General features: G+C 37.9%; 2 protein-coding genes across 2 annotated transcripts in view; both read right to left on the reverse strand.

The window, feature by feature from the left end:
- The window catches only part of LOC134226609 (open rectifier potassium channel protein 1), a 99,137-nt gene extending 97,819 nt beyond the window's left edge, over positions 1–1,318 (reverse strand). The window contains exon 1 of the mRNA XM_062707485.1: positions 582–1,318. The gene's annotated coding sequence lies outside the window, so the exon portion shown is untranslated. The remainder of the gene's footprint in view (positions 1–581) is intronic.
- The window catches only part of LOC134221554 (uncharacterized protein K02A2.6-like), a 102,330-nt gene that overhangs the window by 48,944 nt on the left and 28,902 nt on the right, over positions 1–24,484 (reverse strand). The gene's annotated exons all lie outside the window — the stretch shown is intronic.

A 24,484-nucleotide genomic window follows, 5' to 3' on the forward strand; every position in this document is an offset into this window, starting at 1 on the left:
CCTTGAATTTCCACGAAGAACTCTTCCACATTTCTATGATATCTGAATTCCAACGAACATTTTGTCTTATTTTAATCTAGAAATTTCTCTGACTATCCGACTATCCTTTTCTTTTTTTCGATTTGGCGCCGGAGATTTTTATGATTTTCCCCTGTACCAGCCATTAAATAATGTATGTAGATGCCTAAAAAATGTAGTCGTCGTGATGGATTTTGCGCAGCTACAAGCCGACGAAAAGTATAAGCTAAACTGGTACAAATTATTGGCGGTGTGTCTAAAATGAGCGCCTTTAAATAAAATAAATATAAAATGGACCAGAAACGGATATATCGGAATGTCCATAGGGATTTATAAAATATTCAAGATAACAGATGGAGACGCATGGCTTATTAACTTTGCAGTTTAAAAAATCGTGATCTAGAACGATGCCATGAATTCTGGGAATTCGTTCGTTTAGCTATATCTGCACATAATAGTTCGAAATAAAATAAAACACAATAAAAATCATTACTGTTTATCAAATTATCAGGTCGATAACAATTACATCTACCCTATTCGAAACAATTCTTAACTTGGTTTACCTGCAGCATGTCCAACAATTTGCATCAACTGGAGCTTGGTCGGCAGACACAACACAAACAATTGTTGGAAAGTTTGTCTGTCAGACTAAAACAATTCCAAGCGAGTCTTAATCGACAAGCAGCTTCTTCTGAATTAAACTATGCTCACAAACTCATTCAGTTTCACTGAAAAATGTTTCTACTCGCAAACCGCAAACACAACTATGTACTTGCACTGTACTTTATTTCACTTCGATCAACTGGTTATGAGCACGAAATAAGCGATAAGAATGAAACTCTTCGGCTATCACTTCAAGTGAATCGCAGTATAACTGGAATTATTCACCGTATTTGCACAAACCGACAATTGTCAGGTCACTTCAGTTTCAGTTCTGCTCTTCCACATCAAACGACCCACAAAACAACCAATCGATCATTTTATCCCCGAACGGACGAACGTGTCAAAAGATCCTCGACAGGCTCTTGCCAGAAGTCACAACCGGGCAATCAACGGTCCGGAGAAGTACGCGCGCGCGCGTCTAAGACGTCCACACAAACCTTGCGGCTTTCGATCCTGACCGCGCGAGTAACGACGATGGAACGTGCTCTCGCCGCAGAAACTGGCGCCTATCTGCTGATGATCGTCCCCAGCTCCAGCAGAACCTCACATCCGTCACGACGCTTTTCGCTAATTTGTCAATCAAAGAATATTCGCTCGGTCGGTCAAAGCCAGCGAATATTGGCACAACTATTTACAACTTCTGGTCGCCGTCGTCGCCACTCAACTGAGCCGTTTGGGCTGATGGAACTCGAACACGATTCGACTGATACTGCAGCTCAGCAGAGTGGAAGGCAGCGGAGGAGAGATTTTCTCTGTCACCAACCACTGACTGCAATCGATAAGTAACTAGGCGAGGATGTGATCGAATCGGTAACAAGTTGTTTGAATGTAAAGTACATTTACTGTAGGCTGAACGTTGTTAAAGAGAATGAATTTGTTTTGCTATAAAATTAATATTAATTTTAGAGAATCGAATACTTCATGAGTCCAAAAATCAAGCTTGATTCCTTACATTCTATAAGAATTATTCAGCGGTATGGGCGGCGTTTACAGTGGTAGTGGTCGATTAGAATCGGCACTATGGCATAGCTACCGGCCAGCTATGTGACAGATTGTTCGTTGATTGGCCTGAAGGCATCGGTACAGTGCTTTCTATCAACAATTATGACCGGGTCGAAATAAGAAATTGTCAATAGTCAACGGATACCGATAATAGATAATAGGTGAGCGGGAAAACCTGAGAAGAACAATAACTGTCGTTTTTAAGAAGTCGTTTGATAAAATAGCGTTCATGGCGTGAATCTACACGTCAGGGGCAGGATGTTAGCAGGCCCGCTGGTTTTCACTCGGCAGATCTTGCCAGTACTGGGACGATCAGCGCGAACAATACGCACTACTCGCAAGTCATCGATCGCCGGACCAACGGAAGTCGTCGAAAAGAAGTAGGGCGCGGAGGGACACTTAAAGGCCGAAGGATGTACCATTTAAAATCCGCACTTTTTTAAATTATCACCAAATTTTCAGGGAGTAAAAAGAAACAATTAAAGTTAGTTTTGGCATCATATATTTTATTTATTTTGCCTTTATTTCCGAACGAGCGAACCTTGGCCTTAATCCCAGGCATAAGGTTCTCCACGAGCTCAAAATCGACAGTTTTTTTTTAATATACCATACATTTTTGATTTCTCTACATTGCTTACCACTTTACTTTGATGAGCTTCATGGCCATGTGGTTAGTGGCGTCAGGCGTCTAGACCAGAGGTTCTCAACCGGGGGTACATGTACCGCTGGGGGTACCTTTGCTAGTCTCTGGAGGTACCTGAGACAAAAATGCGTAATGGCGGATATTTTATAATAATGCAAAATGCTGGATATTGTATTGCATTCTTCAAACTACCAAATAGTACGGAATCTTTTTTTCTATTGAGGAAATTTGCTGTCCTGAATGGAGAATACAATCCTAGGGTTTGGGTCTTGGCGAGATTCTCGAGTAGCTGTTCAAAAGCCTAAGGTCAAAATCTATTACGCCCATCAAGAAAAAGTACATTAATTGATATATTTAAATTTTGTTTCACTAATATAATAGGCATGTTGACTAAATTATAATTTCTACTTCGTAATTGAAAAAACTAGTTCTGCACAATAGAGTTTGGGTTATATTTTATAATATGAACCACGTCCTTATGGGCAAAGAGGAGCTACCCATTGGCGTAAATGAGGAGGGGCTAGGGGGGCTTAGCCCTCCCTGGAAAAAAAATAGCCCCCCTAGGATTTTAAAAGTTATATAGTATAATGAATTACTGAAAAGGTTTGAAGACAACAAAAAATATCTACCATATTCATCCTATCATAATGAAATAAGTGGACAAATGAGCTCCAAGAAGGATTCTCACAAGAATTCGAGAGGAATTCCCATCAGAATCTGAAAAGAATTCTCTTTGGAATCTCTAAAGAACTCCTTTCAGAATCATCGAAGCAGTGGCGAAGCCACGGGGGTGGTTTTGGACCCCTCCCAGAGATTTTTTTTTTTGAAGAAACTTTTTTTTTCGAAGAAAAAATGTTCAGAAATACCCCCCCCCCCACCTCACCCCATTTTCTGGCCACGCTACTGCATCGAAGTAGTCCAATCGGAATCCAGAAGAATTCACACCGCATTTGTTTTGGTATCATTGGAGAATACCTATGGAAATCTGTGAGGGATACCCTTCATAATCCATGGAGGATTTAATTCAGAATCTCTCGTTGATTTGCTTCGGAATCGTTCGAAGATTTGTTTTAGAATTCCTTGACTTGTTCCAGAATCCTTCGACGATTTCGTTTAGAATTCCTTGATGATTTAATTGGGAGTCTCTCGACGTTTCGCCTCAGAAACCCTTAATGATTCGCATCGGAATCCATCGACGAATTGCTTTGGAAGCCTTCAACGATCCCTGCAACATCCCTGAAGGATTCCTTTCGAAATCGTATGAGGATTCTTTTCGGAATACCTGGAGGATTAATTCGGAGTCCATCGACGATTTGCTTCTATATCCCTGGAACATTGCCTACGAAATCCCTGGAACATTCTCGTCGGAACTCCTGGAACATTCCCATTCCATTCGGAATCTCTAGAAGATTCTCATTGGAATCCCTGAAACATTTCCGTCGGATTCTCTGAAGCATTCCCGTCCGAATCCCGAAACATTCTCGTAGGAATCCTTGGAACATTCCCGTTCAAATTCCTGGAATATTCCTGTCGGAATTCCTTGATGATGGAGGATTCCTAGAAGATCATCATTGGAATCCCTGGAATAATCCCCTCGGAATCTTTGAAATATTCCCGTTGGAATTTCTGAAACATTTCCATCGACAATTCCCTTCGGAATCCCTGGCGGTTCCCTTCGGTATGCTTGGAGGATTACCGTTGGATTCCCTGGAGGAATGTTGCATTATTATTATTTTTTCAATAGAGATAGAAAGAATATTTATGAAATATGCAAAAATATCCCCTGCCTACCGATGGGAACCTTTGAGTGTGCGAGACAAACCCGAGCGCTACTACACTGAGATCGCCTTTTGGATACATTTCACCAATTTCTCGGTTGACCTGAATTACACAGCTTTGTAAATACCACCTGATTTTTCTTGGCTTTTTTTTTAATTTTTTGGTGGGGTATACTCAGTGTTTCATCAAGATCAAAGGATAGAAACAAGCAAAAACAAACCGCATAAAAAGCGACCACAGTGTAGACGCAATGGTCATACGCTATCAATTTGTAGCAATCATCGCGCTGGTAAAAAAAAACACACTTCGATACTGTGGGCTACCACAGAAAGCACATGCTTGACAAAAGAGAATATAGATGAGTGTGATTGATCCGCCCTTAGGTGATTTGACCTTATTTATCACATTACCACTAACAAAACTTAATGAGGAGGTAAAATGTTCGAGAATTTAAAAGCTCAAAATAGAAAAAAAAAAAAAAAGAAGGAGCTATAGACCTCCTAGGCATCGGGGCTAGTTATACCAATGGAGCTACCTCCAGGACTTTTTGTGATGAGCCGGGCGTCAATTCTGACATACTATTGAAGAGGATTGCAACGCGAGTTCATAGCAGCCCCTAAATTTATAGAGGCTGCACACTAATGTCGTAAGGGCTTAGGGGAGGCGGTCTACTATCGTCTCATGCTTCATACAAAAAAAAGAGGAGTTGAAAAACCCAAAAAATTCCCGAAGTAATTAGAACCAAGCATCGGGATAAAAATAAGCCATATTCTGCGTTATATGATTGTGATCCATTGTTGTTCCTTTCCGAAGGTAGTCATGATCTAACAATACGAACTTACGACTTAGAAAATGCTTACGGCTTTGACTGAGATTGAGCCCAGGCACACTAAAATGAGAAGCAGGTATTTACCACTAAACCAATAGGGACGAAATTTGATAAAGCCGGAATCATCGGACGCTGAAATTCTTCTAGTCCGAGTATGGGTATCGAACTTCGCGGCTTTGCAAGAGGGCGATTACAGAAACACTTTCGAGAAAGGATTTTCGACCTATAGTCAGCATAAGCCGGTAAATTAGTTCTAGTTTCTGGGTAAATCATAAATGTATGTATGTATGTATGTATGTAGTTAGCTTGAGTCTTGCTCTGCATGCGGTTCCACTTAACAGTAAGGTCAAATTACAGTATCATTCTGAATTCAACATACTGCTGTATGAAGGGCCAAAAATAGGGGTGGTGGACCTGTAAGCAGAGACACTTACACGAAATCCACGGGAAAATGAGAATCTCCTTCCAGCAGAATGATCCAACAAAAAGAATAGTGAAATTTGCAATACTTGTCAAGCTTTCCATGGTTTGTTTGAAGAAGGGCGCGTCAACTGGTTTACAACTGTTGAAGATAAAAGTAATAGGCGCGAACGACTAATTCTTTCCTTCCCTGACTCCAATTGGCTACTACTTCATTGTCCAGTTGTAACCTCATTGATGCCCTGATGCACCCTCCCGACCCCATTTGATATATTTGCAGTCAATTCAGTAATATTGTAAGGAAAATTTGAGCAGGTGAGGAGCTTATATAAAATTTAGTGCTCTGGCTTGTAAAGTTACAGTGCTCCAATACCTTCTCTGAAACATCAATTTAATTGTTAACTTAGGCTATAAATAACTACTTACTGTAAACACAAGTTAATACGGTGGTGTTTTGCTTGAAGAATACCGCTATCACTGGACCTCTATCGGAGAGATTATCTTTGACTACATAAGCAGTCTTTAATCCTTTAAATAAAAAAAGCTGAGTCGCCGGGTTTAATATCAGAAATTAGTTTTTGGAGTGATCATATAGCCTTTCGGTACAACTTTGTTATACGAGAAAGGCAAAACGATTATATATGTTTTATATATAAAAATATATGAAAATTAAAATGGAATGATGAGAAGTAATGTGATGAGTTTAAAATAATAGTCATAAATCTTTAGAATTCAATAGCTTTGCGAAGCGATCAGGATTAAAAATTGCTGTTGTAACAAAAAAAAATATGATTGATACAATGAATTCTATTTATATCCTGACCTACTGTCTTCAATATGCATGTAGGTGAATACCTGGAATATGAAACAAATATTTTGGAGATAATAAATTGAACGTTTTATAAATGCACGGAAACTATGGAATTTGTGAATATTTCGAATGAAAAAAAATAAAATAAATAGAGAAAAAAATGAATAAGAAGATTCATCTGAAATTAATGCATTTAGTTAATTGCAATTGATTAAATCACAAATTATAAATAACGCGTAGACAAATCCTGAATTATGCAAAACATAATGATAATGATGATGTTTGGGTGCCCTGTTGATTCCACACAATACTCAATATCTAATATATTTATATATTAGTATCAATGATAATTCAATATAATATAAAATAACATACAATATAAACTATAATACAATATATAATGCAAATATATGATGAAATATAGAATATGTACAATTACATATCGTCTGAAAATAGGAAAAAAAGTTAAAATGGAATTTGCTCATCTGTACACTGCTCTTATATTTCTGTAAATCCAAAGAATTAATAATTGTTGTTGGAATTTCCGAGAGACAGTTTTTTCAAAAGGGCGCTTTGAATCCTTAACAATCACGAAGAAACTTACTGATCTACAAGGATGGTAGAGTACACGTTTCTCCTCAACTATGGTAGGCACTCAAGCTACACTGTTTTCAAGTTGTAATTTCAATGATGCTTCGATGCTCCTTCTCAACTGTTAATGTTATAATATTCATTTATATAAATGACGAAATAGAATATGTAGAATAATATACAATATAATTGTTAGGATTACATTAAAAAGGTTTAAAATCAAGTTAATTTATTATTTCATCAAGCGTGTATTGCTATAAGATTTTTAAATTAGACTTCTGCTTAACAAATGAAATAATAGTTTATTCAAATGTAAGAAATATTATATAAAATATAATGAATATAAGAAAATTAGATAAACATTAATAAAATAAACGAGATGAGAGCTTATGAAAGTAGTAGTTCCATGGGAAGCAGTCCAATCTACTTGAGTTGCACTAAATCTGCAGAGTCATATATCATCTGGTGCAAGGGTGGCCTCTAATCAGAAGCAAAAAATAAAACAAATAAATGAATAAAAACCCAGATTAATCCACCTAGCGGTGATGATGCCTTTCTCGCTCGTTCAAAATGGTTAATAAACATATATGAAAAGTCTAAAATAACAATTGGTGAATAAGACTTATTTTTCACATTTGTTTATACCAGATGAACCGGCCTAGGGTCGAAAATCTCGTAAATAAAGATAGATTGAATTGAAAATTCACATTTACAATGATATGGAAATGCTAATATCATCTTCCAAACTTGGACGTACATGTTCATGATAGCATTAGAGGCGAAGGTATAGAATTGATAGTTCCGTTAGGATACGGCAGGCATGAAGAATGTTTTTATAGAAGTCGATTTGAAAGCGAGCGGAGGGCAATATTTGTGATAGCACATATCGCACGACCTTCCTTCTGCCAAGCTCCTGTATGAAGGGGGAGGGGAGAATATCAGTGTGGAAGCTGATATATCTCCACTGGCAAAAGGAAGGTGGTTTGACTTGCTCATATGCCATCGCGTGCGGAAGGATTTGCTATCGACGAGTACTGTCTCCAAATTTCTAATATGACATCAGCATTTAGTCGAATAGGATTTTTATTGCACAGTTCTGTTTTCTCATTGCGTCCGTCTCGTCGCAACCAACTTGGCTGCCTCGGAGAGAACAAAGCTTCCACACTGATATTCTCCCCTCCCCCTTCATACGGGAGCTTGGCAGAAGGAAGGTCGTGCGATATGTGCTATCACAAATATTGCCCTCCGCTCGCTTTCAAATCGACTTCTATAAAAACATTCTTCATGCCTGCCGTATCCTAACGGAACTATCAATTCTATACCTTCGCCTCTAATGCTATCATGAACATGTACGTCCAAGTTTGGAAGATGATATTAGCATTTCCATATCATTGTAAATCGTTTAACTTCACGTAGAAGTAACACACACGAAATCATTAATTTAATTCACATTTGTTTTATACACATTGTAATAATTGCTGCCGGATGCAATTTGTTGCAAGCAAATCGGATGAGGTTAAGTGCCCGGAAAATGTGATGAGGTTGTGCAATTGCACAAATCGAGTTTCAGACATAGTATAAAAATTTGTATTTTGGCCATAACTTTTGAGCCCATTCCCCAGTTCGGCCTGATTTTTAATGTGAAACAATGGGACAGGATTCCCCGTTTAAATAATCGGTTCAGGATAAGATTTCGAAAAATGAGTTAGATTTTTTTTGCACACACATGCACATACACACACTTTTTCTGAAAATTCCGTTTTGAAGCCAGAATCCAGCTGAAATTGAACAATATGATTCTTCATATAGATAAAAATTCAGTTGACCATCCCCGTCAAAAATTGTATTTCGTTTCATTATTTCAGTCGATTCTTTGGCTTATTTAAGGTCAACTTTCCCAAAGAAAATATGGGTTCTTTGAAGCCTCTAACTATTAAATCGAAAACAAAAACCGAAAACGTGTGCACTTGTTAACCGACCTGAAAAAAATCACTCGATGTTCGTTCAAAATCGAGCCAATCTTAAAAAACAGCACTTTTTCGATTTTTGTTTTAAATTTAAAAAATACTTAAGCGAATAAAAATTTTTGACGGGAAAGGTCAATTTTTGCTAATGAGTAGTTCCGTTTTTGTCATTATCATTCAAACACTTTTCAACAAGATTTATGAATTTGATCTGATTTTAAAAAAATCTGATCAGAATTCTACTGGGGTTGCTTTTCTTTATATGGAAAGCATTTCGCAGTAATTATGAATGTATGGTTAAAATTGATTATTTTGATTTCTAAACTGATCCAAAACTATTTATAAGATCACTCTACAGGTAAACTATCCAAGTACAAAATCTGATAGATTACGCGTGACAGAGCTAGTGTTACCAAAATCAGAATTTTTGAGCTCATATTGTGCAATAATTTACATCGTAATGATTACATACCTGATATACTATCAGAAAATCGAAAATCGTTAATTGCCTTCGTGTAATTTGTTATGGATTGTGGCAAGGATGTTTTCGATCATTAGTATTGTGCCTTGCAACAAAATGACAACTTTCGTGATCATTTTCCAAGGCTCTCAAAGATGTGAAAAATTTCTCCGCAGTACAAATAGCACGTGCTATCCAAGCATTCACCGCCGGAAAGTACCACGTGGCGGCCAAATTAAAAAAAAATATCGAATTGGCTTTTTTTTCTGGAGGTATGTTGTTCGTAGGCGCGTATTTTTCGTTGCGACCAAAAATGAGCGGAGGAGTAGATTTTTTTATGAGCGGTTTTATATAGGTTCGATAATTTAGTTATTTGTCAATAACTCATTCCAGAGGTTAAATTTCAAACGTGATATGTGGAGGACTTCTAGAGCGAAGGTTTTTACAACTCTGCCTAATTATTGTTTCTATTGCACTAATAACAGAGTTATAGCGCTAGTTGCAGTAACTTATTATACAGACTGATCGAAATTTTGTTATCATTTAGTATTAGTAACTAGTACTTTAACTCTATTATTAGTTGAATCAAAACAACAAACTATTAGGCAGAGCTGTAGAAAAATATTCGCACTAGAGCTCCGCTGTAACACGTTTTGACATTTAACCTCTGGAATGAGTCATTGTAGTTTGTCAATGATCGAACTAAGACTATTAAATGATCTAAAACATACTTGGATTATAGAAAAGTTTGGATACTTTTTCTACTGACTTCCTAAAATAGAAAGTTTTCTCCGAATCCTTCCAAAACTCAGCTTCTCCTACATAATCCGAGTGCTTTACAAACGAAATTAATATCCTATGGAAAGAACCACGCGAATAAGGTTGATATAGCCATTTAAATGCGAGTGTTCGGAATATGAGTCATTTTCGGGACTTGAGTCAAAACGGTTTATATTTTTCAACGCCCGATTAAATTCCACCGAACCAAAGCACAGCACCTGGTGCGTTACCGCACGTATGCACAAGCAGCCGATGTCTTGATGCAGTGAAATAGTTATTTATTACAAATCGCGTAGCCTCTTGTTCTTCGAACACAGCCCTCTCAAGAAACAAAGATAGCTCAGGGGTAACGTGATAGGCTCTCAATCAGAGGATTTAAGTTCGGTCCTCGTGTTAGCCATCTTATTTTTTTCAAAACTCATATTTTCTAGGAGTGTGGTATAATATTACGCATTGCAAGAAAAGTTTTGAATACTAGAAAATTCAAACAAAATTTTTGTATTTAACATGCTAATAATCAATGGAACCTAATGCTGTGTATTGTTTATATTTATATTCATGACATTTCTATAATTGAATCCATCTGATTATTTGGGATATTTGAAAGAATTCAGGTCTGAACTTTAGATGATGAAGGAGGTAGGAAATGAAACATAAATGCATAAATTGAGAATCGATATGTACTCAACAGTTTTCTTTAATGATTGTTAGCAGAAACAAAATAGCTTTTGATTTTCCTTCGTAGTAATCAAACTTGCCCACCGAGTTTCAATAGAGAGTAAACATAAGTGGAAAATTATATTCGATTGCTTCAATGCACAAAGAAAAGATGCCTTACTGAATAGAAAAGACAAAATTTTCAATCAAATTAGAAGCTTGCGAGTGTATGGGGCAGCAGACGCTATATCCAAGGAATTAAGACCGGGGATTTCCCTCTGCGCGTTATTTCCGCGCAGACATCCAAATTTTTCTTTTTTTCCGTAATACTCATGAACCAGTTTCCCCAAATCTCATTTGCTCGGATCAACATTCAACCCAGCTGAGCTAAAAATAGAACATTGCCGCACGCAATGCGATGTGTGTTGGTGATGCTTCATACGGCAATATTCATCCGACGGCAAGAGACTGAAGCGACTGCGCATGCGTCCCGCGTCTTCCCGCACACCAGCTGCGCTCCCATATGCTGATTGAACGCCACAAAGAATGATGCATGCATATGCGTAAAAATAGAACAGAAGCACGGCTTGCCGCTGATGCTACGATGGTTAAGCCGACCGATCCACAGTGGCGGAAACCCAGACAAAACCCAAAACAAATCGTTCTTTCGTGAAGCGTATATTATTTCAAATTTGCACATTTAGTCAATGATAATTCCTCAATTTGTTAATTGTAGTTAGTAAACTTAATTTTTGGTGACTTGGTTCAAGTTGATGGTGTAAAGTATCTCTCAAACATATATGTATGGGAAAATTAAATTTGACTGAATTTTGTATCGGGAAATATTCGGAAAGAACTGATATGATGCATTGAAATATATATTTTGTCACTTAACAGTGGTTAGTTTGGCGAATTGCGTCTTGCTGCACCAAAGCGGGAAATTTACTGTTTCAAGGTTAGAATTAAGACGCTGCTGTGATCCTAAGTCATGGGCTTCCGGAAGTCTTTGGATAGCATAGCATATGTCGGATAACTATTTAAATTTCAAAATGAATTCAGCGTTACAAAATTACTTCGTAGGTTTAGTCGAGCATTTGTATGGGGGACCACCACTGCGCGACGGCACATTGCCATTCCTTCTTTTAGGCGCATTCGAATGGGAGAGCGTTGAACGTGTTAAACAAAGCACGATGCGTTTTGAAATTGCTATATGAGGACTGAGGAGTATTTACAGGCTGTTATATAGGGTATTTGTGCTTTTCTTAGCGCTTGATAGCAATAAGACATGAGAAAAGTTATGTCTAACGTTTAGCAGAGAAGAGGATTTTTAATTATTGAACGGATATCCTATCGTAAAAAGGTCACCCCAAATTACTATTTGGTAATTTGCATAGGGCACCCGTAACCTGAGGGGTTCTTATTGAAACTTCCGATTATTATACACATATGTGTCTACTAGTTTGGATGTAATTATGCAATTATACCAATATAATTTTGCATTAACATCCTCAAATTAATAGTGAATCTACTTTTATCTCAATTAAAGAAACAGCGTATCCAAGCGAATTCAATAGTTCATCTATTAGAGCATCATTACTGGGCGCGAGTGTTTTGATCATCCTCGCAGCGCTGTCATTTTAGTTTAGTCACTCTTTTTCGCACTGGTCACTATTTTCGGTTGGTGGTTTGGTGGCTGCATTCCGTACAGGTGACATTTAATAGTTCATCAAATAGCAGCGCTGTTATCGCGCTACCAAATTTGATCACCTGTCCGCTGCGCTACTGTTTTAACAGCGCGTTTAGTAGCGATCGGAAAAGTGTCAAGTAACGATACTGCGCTACCAAACGGCTTATAATCACCACCGGCAATCGTGCTCTAAGTTAATGTATTGAAACTGTATAATTTAATAACCAACGGTAAAAAATAATATTTTCTTTTCTCGATCCATTAATACTTCCAGAATAGGAATCGGTACCCTAGCAGGATAAACTCTGATGCTTATAGAGGTAATGAATATATGCCCAATTCGATGATTTATATTAGTATGTATCTTGTCACATCCTATGTGTATCGATGGTGCTGTGGTGTAGTAGCCGCTTCCCGATCAAGAGTTCACGAGTTCGAATCCAGATTGGAGCATTTTGCTTTTTTTTTGCACGTAAAAACAGTTTGGCCATAACTCCGAAACGAAAAGTTCAATCGATCTAATTTTAAATAGGAACCAATGGGACTGCATTCCGCGTCGAATGCAACTTGTTGCGAGCAAATCGGATATTGATAAATGCCCAAAAACGTGTCTCACATTTTTGTACACATACACACACACACATACAGACATCACCTCAATTCGTCGAGCTGAGTCGATTGGTATATAACACTATGGGTCTCCGAGCCTTCTATAAAAAGTTCGGTTTTGGAGCAGTTCTATAGCCTTTCCGTATACTTAGTATACGAGAAAGGCAAAAATGTTGTTGGATCTATCAAGATTATATATTGCACGAAAACGTTCCATTATCTTGAAAAGCAGAATTCTACTTCAATATGATTCTATTTTGAATCCTATACTGCCTATGAAAGTATAACAGTCCCACGTAGATATGGAATCAAGTCAACATGGAACTATGGGCAGCAAAGCCGCTTATCCGCGTAAGCCGTTAAAAGTTACCTAGGGAGAATTACATTTTTTTTTTCACATTTTTAATCAATTAGCTATTTAACCTTTAAGAGCTGTTGGGTCACTATTTCCTGAATATCCAGCTGAAAACTATAAGGTCGACTGCTAAGTTTTGCTACTAAGATTTTTTTTAAATATTCCATTCCACCAAAATGATGGACATTTTTTTAAATAAACTGTACCAGAAGACCAGACCAGAAATTTTGAAACGACCATATGATTCTAATTTTTTAAAAGATGTGAAAAAACTAAAATTTATTCTTTACCAATAGAAATAGAATTAAACCAATAAATCATTAATTGTCTTTGCCACGATGTTTTGGCTTTAAATAATGATCAATCAAAACTATTTTAGAAAGTAAATTGGAAAGAACTCACGGGGATCCGTTGGCGATGATTTCTGGCCCATGCATGTTTGTATCTTCCGTTTCTTCTCCTTTTTCAAACTGCATCTATTCTACGAATTCATCCGTTCATAATGACGCACGAAATATCCAAAAATTTAATAACATAAGTTCTCACACACAAAGCACAAAATATCTTCAAAACTTTAGCGTAACAGAGCATTTTTTCTGTTCGATCTGAGCCTGGTCCTCAGGTATATTGCTTGCAGAGGAAATACTATATTCGTAGCTAAATTACAAATTTACAGTTTTCACTTCACATATCAGGCTAAACTAATAAAGCAAATTTTAAATACTAAATACTAAATACTACATAATACTGTTTCACTGAAATTTGAATTAGCAAGTTGAATAAAACGCAAAAAAATGACGGGAGCAAAAATTTTCCGATACACTCCCGACCGCGGCACACTACGAGTTTCTGGGTGAATCATAAATCACGATAAAAATACACGTCACACATAACGGCATACAAAAGAAAAATGTATTTTTGACATAACCCTCGAAAAACCCGAAACAGGGAAAAAAACTAGAAGAACTTCTGCGTCCGAAGGATCAGGTTTCATCAAAGTCCGATTAGGGAAAATTTAGATTTATTTGAATTTCTTCAAACTGTTGCCTATCTCTACGTTTTTTCCACTCCTGGACTGCACATACTTGACTTCTCTGGGTATAAAAAATGACTAGCCCAGACCGGGTCTCGTCTCGAAATCAGTCACCTTCCGCATGATCTGCTTTGTAGCAATGTATCATTATGCTGAGCTAATAGAAGGTCCAGATGCACACCGCAGAATATATTATATTATAATACATATCTGTAATGTACTTTTCAGATTCTCAATTCTCAAAAGTTCTGCCAAAACTTCTACATATCATATTTCTGAGAACAGGAGATCAAATTTCTCAGAAACTGACACCTAATAATATTATTTTCATTCCTGGATTCTTGATTCGAATTGCGATTTTTTACTCAGGATCCCATACTTTCAAAATATTTAACTAATATAAGGTTCCGCCGTCGGGGGTGACAATGGGTCAAATGGGGGTAAGAATGGGTCACTGTTTCAACTAGATATAATACTTGTGGAATAGATTCAATGTATCTGAGGACAAGAAAACTAATTTAAAAGAGACCTTTTTTAACGGTTTTGTTATCCGACCTCCAGACTGTCGGTGAGAGCGCTGACCCATTCTCACCCCCGATGACGGTTCATAATTTCAAAATCCTCTCAGAACTTTAAAAGTCCTTTTTCTTCTTCGTTGACAATGTTTCAAAGTCAAATTGTTGTATTTTCATTGCTAGAACGATGAGACTCTAATGCTCAGAGAAATAAAAAAAAAAACCTAAACCGGACAGGAAATCGAACCCACGATCTTGCATCACAAAACATAACTATTTTATTTGTCGAAAACATCAAACCTCCATTGTTACCGTTTCTTACAGAGTATCTAGAATTTAACTTTATATTCGTAACGCATTCGTATTATTCGTGTTATAACTCACTTTAATATGACAATTATTAATGTAAAAAAAAATAGCTAAGCCGAACAACGTAAATCTTCGAACGATAATTCGTTGGACACCCAAAATTATTTTTTGAATATTCAATCGGTTTGGTAGAGGCCAAGCGAAAATCGAAACAGGGGGTACTTCAAACTATGCATAGATCTGAAGAGTTATCACTGGAGGAAAAGGTTGAGAACCGCTGGTCTAGACGCTTGTACTGTTGAGTATTGGTTCGATTACCGTCCTGGTAAGAAGAAAACTTCTCGTAAAGCGGAAAATTCTTCACTGATCCACTGAGTGTAGTGTAAATGTTTTGCCTGTAGTCTAATGCTAAATAAGGTCACCTGTCATAAGACGAGTTTATACAATCCCATTGAATTCCACCACTTAATTGTATCTTGACAGATACGTATTTCGACCTCAAAAGTAAGGCCGTCTTCAGTGTCTCGTACTTGACTCGACTTGAAGAAAATGATCGCAGCTTACACTATTTATACTATGCGTAGGTATAATAGTGTAAGCTGCGATCATTTTCTTCAAGTCGAGTCAAGTACGAGACACTGAAGACGGCCTTACTTTTGAGGTCGAAATACGTATCTGTGGGATTGTATAAACTCGTCTTTCGTCCACTACGTTTTTCGATCTCAACTGTGAGGCCGTCCTCAGTGTCTCGAGACGTCATTCTTTAGGTCCCCCATATTGTGACCGATGCGGCCGGATCGAACCCAGGTTGGCCCAGGAACACAGAAAATACCATTCCAGTCATTGTTTTGTGAAATCATGAAGTTTGAAGTGTCGCACAACTTATTTTGGCTCAATTTAGAAAATTACTATTCCGGTGGGTTGAGACCGGATTAAGCCCGAGTTGTTCAGGATATCGTTCGGATATCGTTCTCATAATTGTTTTGTGAAATCATAAAGTTTGAGGTGCCACAAGACTTATTTTGACTCAACTTAGGAAATAGCCGTTCCGAAGGTCCCTCGGGATTTTTTCCTGATTGGCCCAGGAATTCTAAAAAATATCATTCTCATCATTGTTTTGTGAAATCATGAAGTTTGAGGTGTTGCAAAACTTATTTTGACTCAATTTAGGAAGTGATCATTCCGGAGGTCCCCCGGGATTGTCGCCATATTGAGCCCGAGTGACTCAGGAACACTGGAAATATCATTCCGACCATTGCTTTGTGAAATCATGAGATTTGAGGTATCATAAGACTTATTTTGACTCTATTTATGAAACGGCCGTTCCGGAGGTCCCCCGCGATTGTGGCCGGATTGAACCCGAGTGGCCCAGAAATCCTGAAAATATTATCCAAGTCATTGTTTTATGAAATCATGATATTAGAAGTGTCACACTACCTATTTTTGCTCACTTTAGGAAATGACCATTATGGAAGTCCCACAGATTGTGACAGGATATAATGCCCACCTTTTTTGTGAAATCGTGAAGTTCTTCCCCTTTGTGACGCTTGTTTTGTATACCTAGTATATGAACTGTCACAAAATCTTAGACGCCCCCCCCCCTAAAACATGTGACGTCATTATCAAACGACCCCTTGTTGCGAAAGAATTGGTCGATTGGTGGTTTTACAGCTGTTTTAATTTTTGAAAGCCCTTTAAAACAGACGTCAGGAGACACGTCATGGACGGAAAGGTTAGGAACTGTGACGCACTTCAACATCTTCTGTGTCCGGAGGTTCTAAGGAACATCACACTTATCCTTTGAAGTCACATACAGGATTCCTGTAATATGGTTGAAGTTCGCCTTCACATTTGTCCCGTCATCCATCACGCAGCAGTGTAGATTCATTCTGGTCGTACATCTTGCGGACTAGGCTTTTTGTTACCGTATTCTATTTCTTGGCAATTTTAAATTTTTCTCAATGGAAAATGTTGATTTCTTATCTCTTTATGGAAAATTCTTCACTTATAAATCGCAATTTTTGCTTTTATATGTGCATATATATTTTTGATTTGTGTATAATTTCTAATTGTTTATGGAATATTTGCAATATTTAGAGAAAATATTGCATCCATTTATTGCTTAAACCTTGATTTCTATATTGGCAATTTCCTATTTTTTGTGGAAAATTTCAAATCTTTGCTTCCGATCAACAGTAAGACGTTCTGTGAGCCGTATCATGATCAAAGAAAATAATGCTAATAATATATATTTATGTAGTATACCTATAACGCAAAAAGATAAATTATGAACCATAAAACCATTAGGTACCTCGAATAATTCTGAGTGGCTGGGTTCGAAATGAACTTATCAATGAATGCCGCTTACCGACAGAGGGATGAGCGAAATGAATATTTTTTCTCACATTAGTAACACTTATTCCAATCAAAAGTCGCGGTTATGGAATTAACAAGCAATTTTTTTAAGCAGCATAAGTCTGAAATAAAACTTAAAAAATACTCATCCATAGGTTGTAGCTTATAAAATACCTGATCACCCCCTGTTTTCTAGAGAACTAAAGTAGTTTTGTTATATCGCATTTTTTAGTATATGTAGATCCTCTAGACAAATGATCGTTATGTGGTGAGTTATTTTTTGAATTGACAACCTTATTTATTTTGCAGGGCGGTTTGTATGTTTTGACCCTCCTAAAGATTTTTTTAGTGGCAGCGTAAAATTTGAATCACTTTTCATAACAATGACCAAATGCTTTCATTTTTTCACAGCACAAAGCCATAAATATGCTTAATGATACGTACTGTTGAAAATGTCAACATTCCATCACAATTTTAGGATAATTGGATTCAAAGTTGTTGCCGCATATGGGGACACTTGATCCCTCGTTAGTCACCCATACAAAATGTTGGCGAAAAAATTCAAAAAAATATAAATCTATTCTCAGACTTCTAAGTTTTTGTAGATTTGATAAATTTGATGAATGGTTGGCAGGAATAATTATTTATTGGGTAGATATCATAGAAAGGGGATCAAGTCACCCCAAATTCTGAAATTGCATGCGCTTTCAAATTCAATTACAAAAATCGTTCGTATACGCACAGCAATACGAAAATTCTTCGTATTTTGAAGGAAAAACATTTAAAAAATCTGAAAGCACCTTTCTATTTTTATCAAAGCAAGCTCTTGGAGAGGGATCAATTTCCCCCGAATATTTTGAAAGTCGATTTTTGACAGCACTCCAAAAAATCGATTGTGTATCAATAACAACAATAATTTAAAGACTGTCATACATCAGTAAAGTTAAATACTATATTTCTTAGAGAGTCTATGTGAAAATCGCATATGTTTATTCATTTTTGGCTGTGATACATCGGAAATTAGGAAAGGGGATCAAGTCTAGACCAACATTTGAAAAGGGCGTAACAGCCAAAATTTATTCCTTCTGATACTTCGTCTACATATATGACTTTATATGTGGACGAAGAATCAGAAGGAATAATTTTTGGCTGTTACGCCCTTTTCAAATGTTGGTCTAGAAGTATCCCCAGTCTCCCTTACCGAACGATAGGGGGAAAACGATTCCGTGAGCCGCTTTTCTATTTCTGCTCATTTATCCCAGACCATGGCGTCCCATTATGCGCTCATTGTTCGTGTTTTGAGGACCGATTGTCACATTGAAGTTGCCTTAGCAGATCATGATTTCATATGAGAACACTGCATCATCAGCAACCACCGACCAAATGTCTTGGTCCAAACCTCTGTCCAGTCTAGGTTCTTTAGTAATACCCCTCGGAGACTTTTTTAACCGATCAAAAACCCAATTCTTATCTTCCTGATGTATTTCATGCAGCGTTCAACCGTAGCATACGTATGCAATGCATATACTACGTCCAAGATCAGCAATCGTTTGTTATGCTATAATCCATGTTGTTCACTTCCTCTTCAGGTTGTAACGGAACTAAATAGTTGTAAGCAAACTATAGTAACAAGTTTTGATAAATCACCGTTCTGTATTCCCAGGTCATTCACAACATACTTAAACTTTTACGTAACGTATTGTGGCAAGAGAAGAACAGTCGAATAAACCAGTTGCCATTAGGCACCTGACTGAAATGGGTGTAGTCGTTAGGTACGTGGTGTCAGAGTAAAACCGGCGGAATCAAAACGAGTTTTGGAAATCGGAAGTTACGAAATTTATTGAAATAATTTCGCTGTTTAATCAGACGAAATGGCATATCAAAATTAGAACATGAAATAGAGAATAATGTGCAACTTAACGCCTGCAAAATCATAAATGATAGATCAAGACATGGTAGCATCAATTTCATTTCTGATTGTTGATTATATGCCAAATCTTTGGGAAGGACGGCAAGACATGTTAATGCTGGTTACAGTGCAATCCCAGTCCACCATATTTCAGCGATGACAAATTAAACGTGGGAAGTTTTTATGCCGGTTTTATTAACGGGCAGTCAAAAAACGAATCTATTGATTTATATGTTTGATTATTCACGGAAAAATCAATTGATAATATTTATTTATCTCCAAACTAAGGCCAGGGTGGCCAGTCTGCGAGCCTCCTTGGGCGTTACGCATCTCGTTTTCTTGAACCCGTCGAATCACTGGCTAGAATCATTTTCACTGGATCATTTAGCAATATTCTGACGGCGTACCCGGTCCACCTTAGTGGTCCTGGATACCCGATCTCATTAAATTGGATTCCATCTTCATCAACGATCGCCCGATCGGTTTTTTTCTTTTTGCATGCAGTTTAACGATTCCAGTAATAGGAGAACTGTTCCTGGAATTCATCTTATGACTCCGATATTCATCCCATCAAAAACAAAGCAATGGAGAGCAATTCGATTTGATTCTTATTTTTGTGATTATTTTTTCAGCAGCACGCATGTTGACAAAAAAAAGCGACAAAATTGGTGCTGTATTTCTTTGTTTCGCGATGAGTTGAAGTGAGATGAAGTTCGAGACAGCTCCCCTACAATTAAGACAAGTGATTATAACTTCAACGTGCCTACCTGGGTACCTGGTTGGCTACAGCGTCGATACACCTATGCCTGGTGTATTGTAGAGCTCCATACAGGGCCGGATTTAGTCGGAAGGGGGCCCCGGGGCCGAAAGCTTGTGGGGGCCCCAAAATGTACAAAAAAGGGTGGTTTTAGTACATAAGATTTGTGGGAGCCCGGGGCCACGTCCCCCCGGACCCCCCTTGAATCTGGCCCTGTCCATAATCGTCGATCTTGGGCGATGTTCTTCCAGTTTCTCTATACGTTTAGGGTCCCCAGGTCCGATTCCACTGCGTGCAGACAGCGTGCAGGGATTGCAGAAATTGCTCTCAATAGATACCGAACGACAATAGAAGAAAGGCAAATATTTCTTCGCAGAGTGTAAAATAATCGAAAATCTTTGGTGAAGTTCATTTTTCTTCATTTGTCAGTTCACTTCCGATACATTCATAGTCGGTTCTGGACAGTCAATATTCAGTTGAATATTAGTCATTGAATATTTATGCACATTTTACAAATTGATAAATTATCTGAAATCTGAACACGTTTCAAATGAGTAAAGTGATTTATCACACAGGACTGAATTCGATTTTCATCCGCGAGGCACTTTCAACGGTAAACATCAACATAAACAATGCTAATTATGTTTTTTCTGCACATAGTAAACACACTCAGTGACAGTCGAATGAATGAGTTCGTGGAGTAGTCGTCTGACTATGTCATTCTATGTTTTGAATATTCATGCGATGTTTGTCAAAATTCGGACCGAAGTTGCTTCATGAAGATGAATATTTCAAGCTCTATTTCTTCGAATCATAACAAACTATGAAAACAAAACTATCGCACTTGTATACATGTTAAAAAAAATGATTCGGATATGCGGCTCCCACCGAGGGGGGGTGAACGCTTTGTTCTCGCTCATTTTATGTTGAGGACCATCTTTTTTTCGCACTGCTGTGCGAAACAAGTTGAAATGCATCATCAGAACCGGTGCCCCCGCAATTGGGGCTTATTAAAATAAATGTATCATGCGTTGTAGCTCCCCGAATCAGTTCATTATCGTAACAGCTACCGAAAAAAGCCAAAAAAAAACATGTCACAAACGCTCAAGGTAAACAAATTCCTTAACAACTTTAAACACATTCCCATCAAGCACTACCTCAGCACCAACATCACTAGGTCTTCCTCTATCTCTAGCTGCCACCATGTACTGTGTCTTGATAGAGTTAATGGTTAAGCTTATCCTTGCCGTCTCCCTCTTGATGGTGCAACCACTATCAGTCATGATCGACGTTTTGACACGGGGATAGTAAATACCTTTTTTTCAAAGAAAATATTTCGGTAGACAAAAACTTGTTGAAAAAATGTGAAACTTAATAGCTGTTCAATGAATATAAATTATGTCTACGTTTCATCATCTTCTTATGAGGCCTGAACAACCCATGTGGTGCAACAGCCCTGGGCGATCACAATAAATGATTTCTTGACCGTCCATTTAATTAGTATAAGGTGAACTTATGTTGAACATTTTTAGCATTTCTTCATTTAACCTGCGTTATCTAAACCCGTAAGCTCCCAAGAAGATGTTATCAAAATTTAACCACATCATGAAAGACATCAGCATTACTAGTGACAAGTTGACAAACATTTGTCACACATGGCTTTCCCTGCTTCCAATACTGATAATGTAACACACTGATGCGGGTGATGGTCACTTTCATGGCCTTCTTATCGCACATCGTAGTTGCTTTCCGTATCGTTCGTTCAGAACACTTTGCTACGTAAGGTCATGTTTTAGAATTCCGCGCCGATTATGACAGATTTGGGTAATTTCTTTTCAAATAGTCAATTTCTAGTAATTTTTTGCAAATTTTACGCTAATACTACCTAAAATTTGAATTTGACTTTACATAGTGCATAGCTATAAATATGCACTAAGCATATAATTCATAGACATTCATATTCCGTCTTCGCTATTGATATCCGAGAAATTTCTTATTATGAAACTTCTTAGAAAACGTTCATGCATAATAGGAAAAGCAGTTCGACAACCAACAAATAACGAACATTTGTTGGGCAACCGTTCAACTAACTGGAGCACGCGCGCCATTTGTAATTAACCACTCATTATCTCATTGAAACTTAACGACAAGAGCGTCCGATGAGCCGGCGGCGCGACGATGGCAGCACACCGGTAGTGACACTTTGCCTTCCAGATTTGTGGCCATTCCCATCATCGGTCATCATCGTGATAAGTACATAAGTCCCACTCGCATCAGGCTGTAACTGTCAACGCTGGTTCCGCCGTTGCGTCGCCGTCGAAACGAAAATCTCGATGTCGCAAAGTCTATGGTTGACAAATCAACCGTCCATCGGTGATTCATTAGAGAACTGACATATGATTGCTTACTATCTGGCAATCTAGTTGCTGATGGAGGGGAAAGCATATAAACAGCTGAGTATCATTACGATAATTCGTTTGAATTTGTTTGACACTTTGTCACTCGCGTGCGAATTGTGGATAACTGATATCTGGAGATCGTTCCAGAAATGAATCATTTCTGATTATGGTACCTGAATGTTGAACATATTACTTACGTATCTTTCCTCTTTATTTTGACGTAAACTACGTCTAAGGGGAAGACTCAGATACAGGGTGTAAAACCGAAATTTCCAAATTCGAGACCGTCACGAAATTAGGATAGATTTCAAACGCTAATAGCGTCTTTATCTTTCGATGGATTTTCGACATTTGCTTATCAATCGATTCAGAAACTCTCCAGCAATTTGTCAATTATATTGATACTATTGATTATCAACGTTAAACTATTGAAAATGTTGTTTCTTTCCAAACCGGGTGAAAAATTCAATTCCGTTCATAAATCCCCAACACGGACATCAGATTGCAGTAAGGTACGGGCCTTTTGATCCACTGCTTCGTTTTCCCTGTGTATAAAAAGCCCCGAGTTTCGCGTGGGCGCGTCATTTTCATTCTGGATGTCACGGCGAGCGGACCAGGGAGTCCAGAAGCGGTCCCAGTGACAACGGTTGTCGCAGCGGATGAAATTTTTTCGGTCGGTGGTGGTGGCGGTCGTGGAAGCAGCAGCACATCATTTTCATCCGTGTCCCATCTTCGGCGGATCTGGCAATCGACGGCGTTCGTTGAGCCGAATCATCGGATGGCGGTCGCGCAGCCCAGTAGCTGCTGATAAGGCACATAAGTGGCAATTAATCGGTTCTTTTCAGGACCATCATTATATTTGGGAGGAAGGTTAAGTTGAAATAATTTTCCTAAAGTGCAAACGTTAAGAACTGGAAAATTCTTCGGTGAAATTTTCTAGCGTAATTCGGAGTTATATGATTTTAGTGATTGAGAATGTTGATATTAGACGAACTTTCTTCATAGAACAAAACATAATTGTTTTGGCATCGGTAGCGGAATCATAGCATTATTGCCGGTCCGAGCATAGGCTGTCATCGGAAGATTACTACAGCAATTTATTCACTAATGTGGCGTTTGCAACGATTTGGATGTTGTCGGCACAACATGAAATTTTCCCGCGAGACTCTAATTTTTCCTGTTGATGATTGAAAAAGAAATCGGTTCCGAGATGAACTTTATTCAAAGCGCAACGCTAACGTCGGTAGTTGAATCCCAAGTAAGTATCGGAAGGAGACCATGCAAACAATTGATTCGCATTTTGACTGAAGAAAATTGTATGGCGTCAGTATTGATGTTTGCTACAGACTTTTTGACGTAAACTTCGTCTAAGGGGAAGACTCAGATACAGGGTTTAATACGGAAATTTCCAAATTCTAGACTGTCACAAAAATTAGGATTAATTTCAAACGCTAATAGCATCTTTATCTTTCGATGGATTTTCGACATTTGCTTATCAATCGATTCGGAAACCCTTCAGCAATTTGCCAATTCTATTGATACTATAGATTATCATTAATGCTTAATTTTTTTTCTTACAAAAAATATGATTTTGAAAAAGTATCACCGGCGCGTGCTTACTCGAAATCTACATGCTGATACATTTACAGTTACATCAAACAACTGAAAACCGAAATACGCCACTCCAAAATTATGAGGTGACAATGTTAGAAAAAGACAAAAGATAGGAAAAATATCACGGTGTGTAGTGCCTCCCCGAGTCACCTTAAGGGAAGATCCTTTAAGTACGGAACGCAAAAATTAGACATTTTCAACCCTCCCTCCCCCCTATGTCACACTTTTTGTATGAAGCATCTAAAAATTATGTATGGGTCGTCACACTTCGCCCAACCCCCCTCCCCCCTCTAAGCGTTACGTAAATTTTGGACGCTCTCAAGAG

Source organism: Armigeres subalbatus, chromosome 3 (assembly GCF_024139115.2).
Source record: "Armigeres subalbatus isolate Guangzhou_Male chromosome 3, GZ_Asu_2, whole genome shotgun sequence".
NCBI classification, from domain to species: Eukaryota; Metazoa; Arthropoda; class Insecta; order Diptera; family Culicidae; genus Armigeres; species Armigeres subalbatus.